This window comes from Urocampus carinirostris, unplaced genomic scaffold (genome assembly GCF_059441175.1).
Source record: "Urocampus carinirostris isolate Australia breed hairy pipefish unplaced genomic scaffold, RoL_Ucar_1.0 HiC_scaffold_62, whole genome shotgun sequence".
NCBI lineage: Eukaryota > Metazoa > Chordata > Actinopteri > Syngnathiformes > Syngnathidae > Urocampus > Urocampus carinirostris.
Window position 1 is genome coordinate 70,001 of NW_028283169.1, and position 16,662 is coordinate 86,662.

Below are 16,662 nucleotides of genomic sequence, written 5' to 3' on the forward strand. Positions count from 1 at the left end.
CAGCCAGTCCCCAAACACCAGCCGGGGACCGGCCCACAAGAGGCGGCAGCCGGTCCCCAAACACCAGCCGGGGACCGGCCCACAAGAGGCGGCAGCCGGTCCCCAAACACCGGCCGGGGACCGGCCCACAGGAGGCGGCAGCCGGTCCCCAAACACCAGCCGGGGACCGGCCCACAAGAGGCGGCAGCCGGTCCCCAAACACCGGCCGGGGACCGGCCCACAGGAGGCGGCAGCCGGTCCCCAAACACCAGCCGGGGACCGGCCCACAGGAGGCGGCAGCCAGTCCCCAAACACTGGCCGGGGAGTGGCACAAATTCTAAGTCCCACGAGCCCCTGGTGACCCGACAATCGGACTTAGTGCAATTTTCCAAGTGCTGCAAGCCAATGTTGGCCCGACAAGTCCCCAAACGGCAGCCCGGTTTTGAGCCACTAGTGTCGGCCTATAAGTCCCCAAACACCGGCCCGGTTTTACGACCACTAGTCCCCCAACACTAGCCCGGGATTCAGCCACTAGTGGCGGGCACAATTCCCCAAACACCGGTCCGATAATACGCGCGCATATCCCCAAACACCGGCCCGATAATACGCGCGCATATCCCCAAACACCGGCCCGATAATACGCGCACAATTCCCCAAACACCGGCCCGGATTTCAGCCACTATTGGCGGGCACAAGTCCCCCAACACTAGCCCGGGATTCAGCCACTAGTGGCGGGCACGATTCCCCAAACACCGGCCCGATAATACGCGCGCATATCCCCAAACACCGGCCCGATAATACGCGCACAATTCCCCAAACACCGGCGCGGATTTCAGCCACTATTGGCGGGCACAAGTCCCCCAACACTAGCCCGGGATTCAGCCACTAGTGGCGGGCACGATTCCCCAAACACCGGTCCGATAATACGCGCGCATATCCCCAAACACCGGCCCGATAATACGCGCACAATTCCCCAAACACCGGCGCGGATTTCAGCCACTATTGGCGGGCACAAGTCCCCCAACACTAGCCCGGGATTCAGCCACTAGTGGCGGGCACGATTCCCCAAACACCGGTCCGATAATACGCGCGCATATCCCCAAACACCGGCCCGATAATACGCGCACAATTCCCCAAACACCGGCGCGGATTTCAGCCACTATTGGAGGGCACAAGTCCCCCAACACTAGCCCAGTTCTCAGCCACTAGTGGCGGGCACAATTCCCCAAACACCGGTCCGATAATACGCGCGCATATCCCCAAACACCGGCCCGATAATACGCGCACAATTCCCCAAACACCGGTCCGATAATACGCGCGCATATCCCCAAACACCGGCCCGATAATACGCGCGCATATCCCCAAACACCGGCCCGGATTTCAGCCACTAGTGGCGGGCACAAGTCCCCCAACACTAGCCAAGTTCTCAGCCACTAGTGGCGGGCACGATTCCCCAAACACCGGCCCGGCGCTGAGTATATGGCCTCCGAAAGGCCCATACATTCAGACGGGTCCATGTATTTTCAACGACAGCAGCAGTACCGCCAAAATCCATGCAGCGGCGCTGGATTTATGGCCTCCGAAAGGCCCATTCATTCAGACGGGTCCATGTATTTTCAGCGACAGCCGCAGTACCGCCAAAATCCATGCAGAGGCGCTGAGTTTATGGCCTCCGAAAGGCCCATTCATTCAGACGGGTCCATGTATTTTCAGCGACAGCAGCAGTACCGCCAAAATCCATGCAGCGGCGCTGTATTTATGGCCTCCGAAAGGCCCATTCATTACCAACGGGGCTGCAGTAGCATCCCGCGGCCACGCAGGGGCAGATATTGTGAGGGAATTACATGGTAGTGGACGGAGCGCCCATGCATTTCCAATGGGAGTGCAGTACCTCAAAAATCCGCTCCAAGCCACCGAACTTGAGGGCCCGACGTTCCCTCAACACTAGCCCAGTGCAATCGACATTTCGTTCTGTGTACATTGTTACACAGAATGACAATACAAGGGAATTATTATTATTATTATTATTATTATGTATTCAGCCACTAGTGGCGGGCACAATACCCCAAACACTGGCCCGGCGCTGGCTGAGTTTATGGCCTCCGAAAGGCCCATACATTCAGACGGGTCCATGTATTTTCAGTTTTCCGTAGCAGGTGTGATTGTTTGTTTAATTAGGTAGTTTGTGTTGGTGACGGTGTTCCTAACTGTGGTGGCTTGTTTGTAGAATGTGGGGCCCTGCGTTTGTGTTATGTTGATTTCTGGTAATTTACTTTTTACTAAGTAGTCTTTCAGGTTTTTGTTTCTTTTAAAGGCTGAGATGATTTTGTAATCTTGGATTATGCTTGTGTTCTGTAGTGTCTGATTTATATTTTGTCCATTCATTCAGACGGGTCCATGTATTTTCAGCGACAGCCGCAGTACCGCCAAAATCCATGCAGCGGCGCTGGATTTATGGCCTCCGAAAGGCCCATTCATTCAGACGGGTCCATGTATTTTCAGCGACAGCCGCAGTACCGCCAAAATCCATGCAGAGGCGCTGAGTTTATGGCCTCCGAAAGGCCCATTCATTCAGACGGGTCCATGTATTTTCAGCGACAGCAGCAGTACCGCCAAAATCCATGCAGCGGCGCTGTATTTATGGCCTCCGAAAGGCCCATTCATTACCAACGGGGCTGCAGTAGCATCCCGCGGCCACGCAGGGGCAGATATTGTGAGGGAATTACATGGTAGTGGACGGAGCGCCCATGCATTTCCAATGGGAGTGCAGTACCTCAAAAATCCGCTCCAAGCCACCGAACTTGAGGGCCCGACGTTCCCTCAACACTAGCCCAGTGCAATCGACATTTCGTTCTGTGTACATTGTTACACAGAATGACAATACAAGGGAATTATTATTATTATTATTATTATTATGTATTCAGCCACTAGTGGCGGGCACAATACCCCAAACACTGGCCCGGCGCTGGCTGAGTTTATGGCCTCCGAAAGGCCCATACATTCAGACGGGTCCATGTATTTTCAGTTTTCCGTAGCAGGTGTGATTGTTTGTTTAATTAGGTAGTTTGTGTTGGTGACGGTGTTCCTAACTGTGGTGGCTTGTTTGTAGAATGTGGGGCCCTGCGTTTGTGTTATGTTGATTTCTGGTAATTTACTTTTTACTAAGTAGTCTTTCAGGTTTTTGTTTCTTTTAAAGGCTGAGATGATTTTGTAATCTTGGATTATGCTTGTGTTCTGTAGTGTCTGATTTATATTTTGTCCATTCATTCAGACGGGTCCATGTATTTTCAGCGACAGCCGCAGTACCGCCAAAATCCATGCAGCGGCGCTGGATTTATGGCCTCCGAAAGGCCCATTCATTCAGACGGGTCCATGTATTTTCAGCGACAGCCGCAGTACCGCCAAAATCCATGCAGAGGCGCTGAGTTTATGGCCTCCGAAAGGCCCATTCATTCAGACGGGTCCATGTATTTTCAGCGACAGCAGCAGTACCGCCAAAATCCATGCAGCGGCGCTGTATTTATGGCCTCCGAAAGGCCCATTCATTACCAACGGGGCTGCAGTAGCATCCCGCGGCCACGCAGGGGCAGATATTGTGAGGGAATTACATGGTAGTGGACGGAGCGCCCATGCATTTCCAATGGGAGTGCAGTACCTCAAAAATCCGCTCCAAGCCACCGAACTTGAGGGCCCGACGTTCCCTCAACACTAGCCCAGTGCAATCGACATTTCGTTCTGTGTACATTGTTACACAGAATGACAATACAAGGGAATTATTATTATTATTATTATTATTATGTATTCAGCCACTAGTGGCGGGCACAATACCCCAAACACTGGCCCGGCGCTGGCTGAGTTTATGGCCTCCGAAAGGCCCATACATTCAGACGGGTCCATGTATTTTCAGTTTTCCGTAGCAGGTGTGATTGTTTGTTTAATTAGGTAGTTTGTGTTGGTGACGGTGTTCCTAACTGTGGTGGCTTGTTTGTAGAATGTGGGGCCCTGCGTTTGTGTTATGTTGATTTCTGGTAATTTACTTTTTACTAAGTAGTCTTTCAGGTTTTTGTTTCTTTTAAAGGCTGAGATGATTTTGTAATCTTGGATTATGCTTGTGTTCTGTAGTGTCTGATTTATATTTTGTCCATTCATTCAGACGGGTCCATGTATTTTCAGCGACAGCCGCAGTACCGCCAAAATCCATGCAGCGGCGCTGGATTTATGGCCTCCGAAAGGCCCATTCATTCAGACGGGTCCATGTATTTTCAGCGACAGCCGCAGTACCGCCAAAATCCATGCAGAGGCGCTGAGTTTATGGCCTCCGAAAGGCCCATTCATTCAGACGGGTCCATGTATTTTCAGCGACAGCAGCAGTACCGCCAAAATCCATGCAGCGGCGCTGTATTTATGGCCTCCGAAAGGCCCATTCATTACCAACGGGGCTGCAGTAGCATCCCGCGGCCACGCAGGGGCAGATATTGTGAGGGAATTACATGGTAGTGGACGGAGCGCCCATGCATTTCCAATGGGAGTGCAGTACCTCAAAAATCCGCTCCAAGCCACCGAACTTGAGGGCCCGACGTTCCCTCAACACTAGCCCAGTGCAATCGACATTTCGTTCTGTGTACATTGTTACACAGAATGACAATACAAGGGAATTATTATTATTATTATTATTATTATGTATTCAGCCACTAGTGGCGGGCACAATACCCCAAACACTGGCCCGGCGCTGGCTGAGTTTATGGCCTCCGAAAGGCCCATACATTCAGACGGGTCCATGTATTTTCAGTTTTCCGTAGCAGGTGTGATTGTTTGTTTAATTAGGTAGTTTGTGTTGGTGACGGTGTTCCTAACTGTGGTGGCTTGTTTGTAGAATGTGGGGCCCTGCGTTTGTGTTATGTTGATTTCTGGTAATTTACTTTTTACTAAGTAGTCTTTCAGGTTTTTGTTTCTTTTAAAGGCTGAGATGATTTTGTAATCTTGGATTATGCTTGTGTTCTGTAGTGTCTGATTTATATTTTGTCCATTCATTCAGACGGGTCCATGTATTTTCAGCGACAGCCGCAGTACCGCCAAAATCCATGCAGCGGCGCTGGATTTATGGCCTCCGAAAGGCCCATTCATTCAGACGGGTCCATGTATTTTCAGCGACAGCCGCAGTACCGCCAAAATCCATGCAGAGGCGCTGAGTTTATGGCCTCCGAAAGGCCCATTCATTCAGACGGGTCCATGTATTTTCAGCGACAGCAGCAGTACCGCCAAAATCCATGCAGCGGCGCTGTATTTATGGCCTCCGAAAGGCCCATTCATTACCAACGGGGCTGCAGTAGCATCCCGCGGCCACGCAGGGGCAGATATTGTGAGGGAATTACATGGTAGTGGACGGAGCGCCCATGCATTTCCAATGGGAGTGCAGTACCTCAAAAATCCGCTCCAAGCCACCGAACTTGAGGGCCCGACGTTCCCTCAACACTAGCCCAGTGCAATCGACATTTCGTTCTGTGTACATTGTTACACAGAATGACAATACAAGGGAATTATTATTATTATTATTATTATTATGTATTCAGCCACTAGTGGCGGGCACAATACCCCAAACACTGGCCCGGCGCTGGCTGAGTTTATGGCCTCCGAAAGGCCCATACATTCAGACGGGTCCATGTATTTTCAGTTTTCCGTAGCAGGTGTGATTGTTTGTTTAATTAGGTAGTTTGTGTTGGTGACGGTGTTCCTAACTGTGGTGGCTTGTTTGTAGAATGTGGGGCCCTGCGTTTGTGTTATGTTGATTTCTGGTAATTTACTTTTTACTAAGTAGTCTTTCAGGTTTTTGTTTCTTTTAAAGGCTGAGATGATTTTGTAATCTTGGATTATGCTTGTGTTCTGTAGTGTCTGATTTATATTTTGTCCATTCATTCAGACGGGTCCATGTATTTTCAGCGACAGCCGCAGTACCGCCAAAATCCATGCAGCGGCGCTGGATTTATAGCCTCCGAAAGGCCCATTCATTCAGACGGGTCCATGTATTTTCAGCGACAGCCGCAGTACCGCCAAAATCCATGCAGAGGCGCTGAGTTTATGGCCTCCGAAAGGCCCATTCATTCAGACGGGTCCATGTATTTTCAGCGACAGCAGCAGTACCGCCAAAATCCATGCAGCGGCGCTGTATTTATGGCCTCCGAAAGGCCCATTCATTACCAACGGGGCTGCAGTAGCATCCCGCGGCCACGCAGGGGCAGATATTGTGAGGGAATTACATGGTAGTGGACGGAGCGCCCATGCATTTCCAATGGGAGTGCAGTACCTCAAAAATCCGCTCCAAGCCACCGAACTTGAGGGCCCGACGTTCCCTCAACACTAGCCCAGTGCAATCGACATTTCGTTCTGTGTACATTGTTACACAGAATGACAATACAAGGGAATTATTATTATTATTATTATTATTATGTATTCAGCCACTAGTGGCGGGCACAATACCCCAAACACTGGCCCGGCGCTGGCTGAGTTTATGGCCTCCGAAAGGCCCATACATTCAGACGGGTCCATGTATTTTCAGTTTTCCGTAGCAGGTGTGATTGTTTGTTTAATTAGGTAGTTTGTGTTGGTGACGGTGTTCCTAACTGTGGTGGCTTGTTTGTAGAATGTGGGGCCCTGCGTTTGTGTTATGTTGATTTCTGGTAATTTACTTTTTACTAAGTAGTCTTTCAGGTTTTTGTTTCTTTTAAAGGCTGAGATGATTTTGTAATCTTGGATTATGCTTGTGTTCTGTAGTGTCTGATTTATATTTTGTCCATTCATTCAGACGGGTCCATGTATTTTCAGCGACAGCCGCAGTACCGCCAAAATCCATGCAGCGGCGCTGGATTTATGGCCTCCGAAAGGCCCATTCATTCAGACGGGTCCATGTATTTTCAGCGACAGCCGCAGTACCGCCAAAATCCATGCAGAGGCGCTGAGTTTATGGCCTCCGAAAGGCCCATTCATTCAGACGGGTCCATGTATTTTCAGCGACAGCAGCAGTACCGCCAAAATCCATGCAGCGGCGCTGTATTTATGGCCTCCGAAAGGCCCATTCATTACCAACGGGGCTGCAGTAGCATCCCGCGGCCACGCAGGGGCAGATATTGTGAGGGAATTACATGGTAGTGGACGGAGCGCCCATGCATTTCCAATGGGAGTGCAGTACCTCAAAAATCCGCTCCAAGCCACCGAACTTGAGGGCCCGACGTTCCCTCAACACTAGCCCAGTGCAATCGACATTTCGTTCTGTGTACATTGTTACACAGAATGACAATACAAGGGAATTATTATTATTATTATTATTATTATGTATTCAGCCACTAGTGGCGGGCACAATACCCCAAACACTGGCCCGGCGCTGGCTGAGTTTATGGCCTCCGAAAGGCCCATACATTCAGACGGGTCCATGTATTTTCAGTTTTCCGTAGCAGGTGTGATTGTTTGTTTAATTAGGTAGTTTGTGTTGGTGACGGTGTTCCTAACTGTGGTGGCTTGTTTGTAGAATGTGGGGCCCTGCGTTTGTGTTATGTTGATTTCTGGTAATTTACTTTTTACTAAGTAGTCTTTCAGGTTTTTGTTTCTTTTAAAGGCTGAGATGATTTTGTAATCTTGGATTATGCTTGTGTTCTGTAGTGTCTGATTTATATTTTGTCCATTCATTCAGACGGGTCCATGTATTTTCAGCGACAGCCGCAGTACCGCCAAAATCCATGCAGCGGCGCTGGATTTATGGCCTCCGAAAGGCCCATTCATTCAGACGGGTCCATGTATTTTCAGCGACAGCCGCAGTACCGCCAAAATCCATGCAGAGGCGCTGAGTTTATGGCCTCCGAAAGGCCCATTCATTCAGACGGGTCCATGTATTTTCAGCGACAGCAGCAGTACCGCCAAAATCCATGCAGCGGCGCTGTATTTATGGCCTCCGAAAGGCCCATTCATTACCAACGGGGCTGCAGTAGCATCCCGCGGCCACGCAGGGGCAGATATTGTGAGGGAATTACATGGTAGTGGACGGAGCGCCCATGCATTTCCAATGGGAGTGCAGTACCTCAAAAATCCGCTCCAAGCCACCGAACTTGAGGGCCCGACGTTCCCTCAACACTAGCCCAGTGCAATCGACATTTCGTTCTGTGTACATTGTTACACAGAATGACAATACAAGGGAATTATTATTATTATTATTATTATTATGTATTCAGCCACTAGTGGCGGGCACAATACCCCAAACACTGGCCCGGCGCTGGCTGAGTTTATGGCCTCCGAAAGGCCCATACATTCAGACGGGTCCATGTATTTTCAGTTTTCCGTAGCAGGTGTGATTGTTTGTTTAATTAGGTAGTTTGTGTTGGTGACGGTGTTCCTAACTGTGGTGGCTTGTTTGTAGAATGTGGGGCCCTGCGTTTGTGTTATGTTGATTTCTGGTAATTTACTTTTTACTAAGTAGTCTTTCAGGTTTTTGTTTCTTTTAAAGGCTGAGATGATTTTGTAATCTTGGATTATGCTTGTGTTCTGTAGTGTCTGATTTATATTTTGTCCATTCATTCAGACGGGTCCATGTATTTTCAGCGACAGCCGCAGTACCGCCAAAATCCATGCAGCGGCGCTGGATTTATGGCCTCCGAAAGGCCCATTCATTCAGACGGGTCCATGTATTTTCAGCGACAGCCGCAGTACCGCCAAAATCCATGCAGAGGCGCTGAGTTTATGGCCTCCGAAAGGCCCATTCATTCAGACGGGTCCATGTATTTTCAGCGACAGCAGCAGTACCGCCAAAATCCATGCAGCGGCGCTGTATTTATGGCCTCCGAAAGGCCCATTCATTACCAACGGGGCTGCAGTAGCATCCCGCGGCCACGCAGGGGCAGATATTGTGAGGGAATTACATGGTAGTGGACGGAGCGCCCATGCATTTCCAATGGGAGTGCAGTACCTCAAAAATCCGCTCCAAGCCACCGAACTTGAGGGCCCGACGTTCCCTCAACACTAGCCCAGTGCAATCGACATTTCGTTCTGTGTACATTGTTACACAGAATGACAATACAAGGGAATTATTATTATTATTATTATTATTATGTATTCAGCCACTAGTGGCGGGCACAATACCCCAAACACTGGCCCGGCGCTGGCTGAGTTTATGGCCTCCGAAAGGCCCATACATTCAGACGGGTCCATGTATTTTCAGTTTTCCGTAGCAGGTGTGATTGTTTGTTTAATTAGGTAGTTTGTGTTGGTGACGGTGTTCCTAACTGTGGTGGCTTGTTTGTAGAATGTGGGGCCCTGCGTTTGTGTTATGTTGATTTCTGGTAATTTACTTTTTACTAAGTAGTCTTTCAGGTTTTTGTTTCTTTTAAAGGCTGAGATGATTTTGTAATCTTGGATTATGCTTGTGTTCTGTAGTGTCTGATTTATATTTTGTCCATTCATTCAGACGGGTCCATGTATTTTCAGCGACAGCCGCAGTACCGCCAAAATCCATGCAGCGGCGCTGGATTTATGGCCTCCGAAAGGCCCATTCATTCAGACGGGTCCATGTATTTTCAGCGACAGCCGCAGTACCGCCAAAATCCATGCAGAGGCGCTGAGTTTATGGCCTCCGAAAGGCCCATTCATTCAGACGGGTCCATGTATTTTCAGCGACAGCAGCAGTACCGCCAAAATCCATGCAGCGGCGCTGTATTTATGGCCTCCGAAAGGCCCATTCATTACCAACGGGGCTGCAGTAGCATCCCGCGGCCACGCAGGGGCAGATATTGTGAGGGAATTACATGGTAGTGGACGGAGCGCCCATGCATTTCCAATGGGAGTGCAGTACCTCAAAAATCCGCTCCAAGCCACCGAACTTGAGGGCCCGACGTTCCCTCAACACTAGCCCAGTGCAATCGACATTTCGTTCTGTGTACATTGTTACACAGAATGACAATACAAGGGAATTATTATTATTATTATTATTATTATGTATTCAGCCACTAGTGGCGGGCACAATACCCCAAACACTGGCCCGGCGCTGGCTGAGTTTATGGCCTCCGAAAGGCCCATACATTCAGACGGGTCCATGTATTTTCAGTTTTCCGTAGCAGGTGTGATTGTTTGTTTAATTAGGTAGTTTGTGTTGGTGACGGTGTTCCTAACTGTGGTGGCTTGTTTGTAGAATGTGGGGCCCTGCGTTTGTGTTATGTTGATTTCTGGTAATTTACTTTTTACTAAGTAGTCTTTCAGGTTTTTGTTTCTTTTAAAGGCTGAGATGATTTTGTAATCTTGGATTATGCTTGTGTTCTGTAGTGTCTGATTTATATTTTGTCCATTCATTCAGACGGGTCCATGTATTTTCAGCGACAGCCGCAGTACCGCCAAAATCCATGCAGCGGCGCTGGATTTATGGCCTCCGAAAGGCCCATTCATTCAGACGGGTCCATGTATTTTCAGCGACAGCCGCAGTACCGCCAAAATCCATGCAGAGGCGCTGAGTTTATGGCCTCCGAAAGGCCCATTCATTCAGACGGGTCCATGTATTTTCAGCGACAGCAGCAGTACCGCCAAAATCCATGCAGCGGCGCTGTATTTATGGCCTCCGAAAGGCCCATTCATTACCAACGGGGCTGCAGTAGCATCCCGCGGCCACGCAGGGGCAGATATTGTGAGGGAATTACATGGTAGTGGACGGAGCGCCCATGCATTTCCAATGGGAGTGCAGTACCTCAAAAATCCGCTCCAAGCCACCGAACTTGAGGGCCCGACGTTCCCTCAACACTAGCCCAGTGCAATCGACATTTCGTTCTGTGTACATTGTTACACAGAATGACAATACAAGGGAATTATTATTATTATTATTATTATTATGTATTCAGCCACTAGTGGCGGGCACAATACCCCAAACACTGGCCCGGCGCTGGCTGAGTTTATGGCCTCCGAAAGGCCCATACATTCAGACGGGTCCATGTATTTTCAGTTTTCCGTAGCAGGTGTGATTGTTTGTTTAATTAGGTAGTTTGTGTTGGTGACGGTGTTCCTAACTGTGGTGGCTTGTTTGTAGAATGTGGGGCCCTGCGTTTGTGTTATGTTGATTTCTGGTAATTTACTTTTTACTAAGTAGTCTTTCAGGTTTTTGTTTCTTTTAAAGGCTGAGATGATTTTGTAATCTTGGATTATGCTTGTGTTCTGTAGTGTCTGATTTATATTTTGTCCATTCATTCAGACGGGTCCATGTATTTTCAGCGACAGCCGCAGTACCGCCAAAATCCATGCAGCGGCGCTGGATTTATGGCCTCCGAAAGGCCCATTCATTCAGACGGGTCCATGTATTTTCAGCGACAGCCGCAGTACCGCCAAAATCCATGCAGAGGCGCTGAGTTTATGGCCTCCGAAAGGCCCATTCATTCAGACGGGTCCATGTATTTTCAGCGACAGCAGCAGTACCGCCAAAATCCATGCAGCGGCGCTGTATTTATGGCCTCCGAAAGGCCCATTCATTACCAACGGGGCTGCAGTAGCATCCCGCGGCCACGCAGGGGCAGATATTGTGAGGGAATTACATGGTAGTGGACGGAGCGCCCATGCATTTCCAATGGGAGTGCAGTACCTCAAAAATCCGCTCCAAGCCACCGAACTTGAGGGCCCGACGTTCCCTCAACACTAGCCCAGTGCAATCGACATTTCGTTCTGTGTACATTGTTACACAGAATGACAATACAAGGGAATTATTATTATTATTATTATTATTATGTATTCAGCCACTAGTGGCGGGCACAATACCCCAAACACTGGCCCGGCGCTGGCTGAGTTTATGGCCTCCGAAAGGCCCATACATTCAGACGGGTCCATGTATTTTCAGTTTTCCGTAGCAGGTGTGATTGTTTGTTTAATTAGGTAGTTTGTGTTGGTGACGGTGTTCCTAACTGTGGTGGCTTGTTTGTAGAATGTGGGGCCCTGCGTTTGTGTTATGTTGATTTCTGGTAATTTACTTTTTACTAAGTAGTCTTTCAGGTTTTTGTTTCTTTTAAAGGCTGAGATGATTTTGTAATCTTGGATTATGCTTGTGTTCTGTAGTGTCTGATTTATATTTTGTCCATTCATTCAGACGGGTCCATGTATTTTCAGCGACAGCCGCAGTACCGCCAAAATCCATGCAGCGGCGCTGGATTTATGGCCTCCGAAAGGCCCATTCATTCAGACGGGTCCATGTATTTTCAGCGACAGCCGCAGTACCGCCAAAATCCATGCAGAGGCGCTGAGTTTATGGCCTCCGAAAGGCCCATTCATTCAGACGGGTCCATGTATTTTCAGCGACAGCAGCAGTACCGCCAAAATCCATGCAGCGGCGCTGTATTTATGGCCTCCGAAAGGCCCATTCATTACCAACGGGGCTGCAGTAGCATCCCGCGGCCACGCAGGGGCAGATATTGTGAGGGAATTACATGGTAGTGGACGGAGCGCCCATGCATTTCCAATGGGAGTGCAGTACCTCAAAAATCCGCTCCAAGCCACCGAACTTGAGGGCCCGACGTTCCCTCAACACTAGCCCAGTGCAATCGACATTTCGTTCTGTGTACATTGTTACACAGAATGACAATACAAGGGAATTATTATTATTATTATTATTATTATGTATTCAGCCACTAGTGGCGGGCACAATACCCCAAACACTGGCCCGGCGCTGGCTGAGTTTATGGCCTCCGAAAGGCCCATACATTCAGACGGGTCCATGTATTTTCAGTTTTCCGTAGCAGGTGTGATTGTTTGTTTAATTAGGTAGTTTGTGTTGGTGACGGTGTTCCTAACTGTGGTGGCTTGTTTGTAGAATGTGGGGCCCTGCGTTTGTGTTATGTTGATTTCTGGTAATTTACTTTTTACTAAGTAGTCTTTCAGGTTTTTGTTTCTTTTAAAGGCTGAGATGATTTTGTAATCTTGGATTATGCTTGTGTTCTGTAGTGTCTGATTTATATTTTGTCCATTCATTCAGACGGGTCCATGTATTTTCAGCGACAGCCGCAGTACCGCCAAAATCCATGCAGCGGCGCTGGATTTATGGCCTCCGAAAGGCCCATTCATTCAGACGGGTCCATGTATTTTCAGCGACAGCCGCAGTACCGCCAAAATCCATGCAGAGGCGCTGAGTTTATGGCCTCCGAAAGGCCCATTCATTCAGACGGGTCCATGTATTTTCAGCGACAGCAGCAGTACCGCCAAAATCCATGCAGCGGCGCTGTATTTATGGCCTCCGAAAGGCCCATTCATTACCAACGGGGCTGCAGTAGCATCCCGCGGCCACGCAGGGGCAGATATTGTGAGGGAATTACATGGTAGTGGACGGAGCGCCCATGCATTTCCAATGGGAGTGCAGTACCTCAAAAATCCGCTCCAAGCCACCGAACTTGAGGGCCCGACGTTCCCTCAACACTAGCCCAGTGCAATCGACATTTCGTTCTGTGTACATTGTTACACAGAATGACAATACAAGGGAATTATTATTATTATTATTATTATTATGTATTCAGCCACTAGTGGCGGGCACAATACCCCAAACACTGGCCCGGCGCTGGCTGAGTTTATGGCCTCCGAAAGGCCCATACATTCAGACGGGTCCATGTATTTTCAGTTTTCCGTAGCAGGTGTGATTGTTTGTTTAATTAGGTAGTTTGTGTTGGTGACGGTGTTCCTAACTGTGGTGGCTTGTTTGTAGAATGTGGGGCCCTGCGTTTGTGTTATGTTGATTTCTGGTAATTTACTTTTTACTAAGTAGTCTTTCAGGTTTTTGTTTCTTTTAAAGGCTGAGATGATTTTGTAATCTTGGATTATGCTTGTGTTCTGTAGTGTCTGATTTATATTTTGTCCATTCATTCAGACGGGTCCATGTATTTTCAGCGACAGCCGCAGTACCGCCAAAATCCATGCAGCGGCGCTGGATTTATGGCCTCCGAAAGGCCCATTCATTCAGACGGGTCCATGTATTTTCAGCGACAGCCGCAGTACCGCCAAAATCCATGCAGAGGCGCTGAGTTTATGGCCTCCGAAAGGCCCATTCATTCAGACGGGTCCATGTATTTTCAGCGACAGCAGCAGTACCGCCAAAATCCATGCAGCGGCGCTGTATTTATGGCCTCCGAAAGGCCCATTCATTACCAACGGGGCTGCAGTAGCATCCCGCGGCCACGCAGGGGCAGATATTGTGAGGGAATTACATGGTAGTGGACGGAGCGCCCATGCATTTCCAATGGGAGTGCAGTACCTCAAAAATCCGCTCCAAGCCACCGAACTTGAGGGCCCGACGTTCCCTCAACACTAGCCCAGTGCAATCGACATTTCGTTCTGTGTACATTGTTACACAGAATGACAATACAAGGGAATTATTATTATTATTATTATTATTATGTATTCAGCCACTAGTGGCGGGCACAATACCCCAAACACTGGCCCGGCGCTGGCTGAGTTTATGGCCTCCGAAAGGCCCATACATTCAGACGGGTCCATGTATTTTCAGTTTTCCGTAGCAGGTGTGATTGTTTGTTTAATTAGGTAGTTTGTGTTGGTGACGGTGTTCCTAACTGTGGTGGCTTGTTTGTAGAATGTGGGGCCCTGCGTTTGTGTTATGTTGATTTCTGGTAATTTACTTTTTACTAAGTAGTCTTTCAGGTTTTTGTTTCTTTTAAAGGCTGAGATGATTTTGTAATCTTGGATTATGCTTGTGTTCTGTAGTGTCTGATTTATATTTTGTCCATTCATTCAGACGGGTCCATGTATTTTCAGCGACAGCCGCAGTACCGCCAAAATCCATGCAGCGGCGCTGGATTTATGGCCTCCGAAAGGCCCATTCATTCAGACGGGTCCATGTATTTTCAGCGACAGCCGCAGTACCGCCAAAATCCATGCAGAGGCGCTGAGTTTATGGCCTCCGAAAGGCCCATTCATTCAGACGGGTCCATGTATTTTCAGCGACAGCAGCAGTACCGCCAAAATCCATGCAGCGGCGCTGTATTTATGGCCTCCGAAAGGCCCATTCATTACCAACGGGGCTGCAGTAGCATCCCGCGGCCACGCAGGGGCAGATATTGTGAGGGAATTACATGGTAGTGGACGGAGCGCCCATGCATTTCCAATGGGAGTGCAGTACCTCAAAAATCCGCTCCAAGCCACCGAACTTGAGGGCCCGACGTTCCCTCAACACTAGCCCAGTGCAATCGACATTTCGTTCTGTGTACATTGTTACACAGAATGACAATACAAGGGAATTATTATTATTATTATTATTATTATGTATTCAGCCACTAGTGGCGGGCACAATACCCCAAACACTGGCCCGGCGCTGGCTGAGTTTATGGCCTCCGAAAGGCCCATACATTCAGACGGGTCCATGTATTTTCAGTTTTCCGTAGCAGGTGTGATTGTTTGTTTAATTAGGTAGTTTGTGTTGGTGACGGTGTTCCTAACTGTGGTGGCTTGTTTGTAGAATGTGGGGCCCTGCGTTTGTGTTATGTTGATTTCTGGTAATTTACTTTTTACTAAGTAGTCTTTCAGGTTTTTGTTTCTTTTAAAGGCTGAGATGATTTTGTAATCTTGGATTATGCTTGTGTTCTGTAGTGTCTGATTTATATTTTGTCCATTCATTCAGACGGGTCCATGTATTTTCAGCGACAGCCGCAGTACCGCCAAAATCCATGCAGCGGCGCTGGATTTATGGCCTCCGAAAGGCCCATTCATTCAGACGGGTCCATGTATTTTCAGCGACAGCCGCAGTACCGCCAAAATCCATGCAGAGGCGCTGAGTTTATGGCCTCCGAAAGGCCCATTCATTCAGACGGGTCCATGTATTTTCAGCGACAGCAGCAGTACCGCCAAAATCCATGCAGCGGCGCTGTATTTATGGCCTCCGAAAGGCCCATTCATTACCAACGGGGCTGCAGTAGCATCCCGCGGCCACGCAGGGGCAGATATTGTGAGGGAATTACATGGTAGTGGACGGAGCGCCCATGCATTTCCAATGGGAGTGCAGTACCTCAAAAATCCGCTCCAAGCCACCGAACTTGAGGGCCCGACGTTCCCTCAACACTAGCCCAGTGCAATCGACATTTCGTTCTGTGTACATTGTTACACAGAATGACAATACAAGGGAATTATTATTATTATTATTATTATTATGTATTCAGCCACTAGTGGCGGGCACAATACCCCAAACACTGGCCCGGCGCTGGCTGAGTTTATGGCCTCCGAAAGGCCCATACATTCAGACGGGTCCATGTATTTTCAGTTTTCCGTAGCAGGTGTGATTGTTTGTTTAATTAGGTAGTTTGTGTTGGTGACGGTGTTCCTAACTGTGGTGGCTTGTTTGTAGAATGTGGGGCCCTGCGTTTGTGTTATGTTGATTTCTGGTAATTTACTTTTTACTAAGTAGTCTTTCAGGTTTTTGTTTCTTTTAAAGGCTGAGATGATTTTGTAATCTTGGATTATGCTTGTGTTCTGTAGTGTCTGATTTATATTTTGTCCATTCATTCAGACGGGTCCATGTATTTTCAGCGACAGCCGCAGTACCGCCAAAATCCATGCAGCGGCGCTGGATTTATGGCCTCCGAAAGGCCCATTCATTCAGACGGGTCCATGTATTTTCAGCGACAGCCGCAGTACCGCCAAAATCCATGCAGAGGCGCTGAGTTTATGGCCTCCGAAAGGCCCATTCAT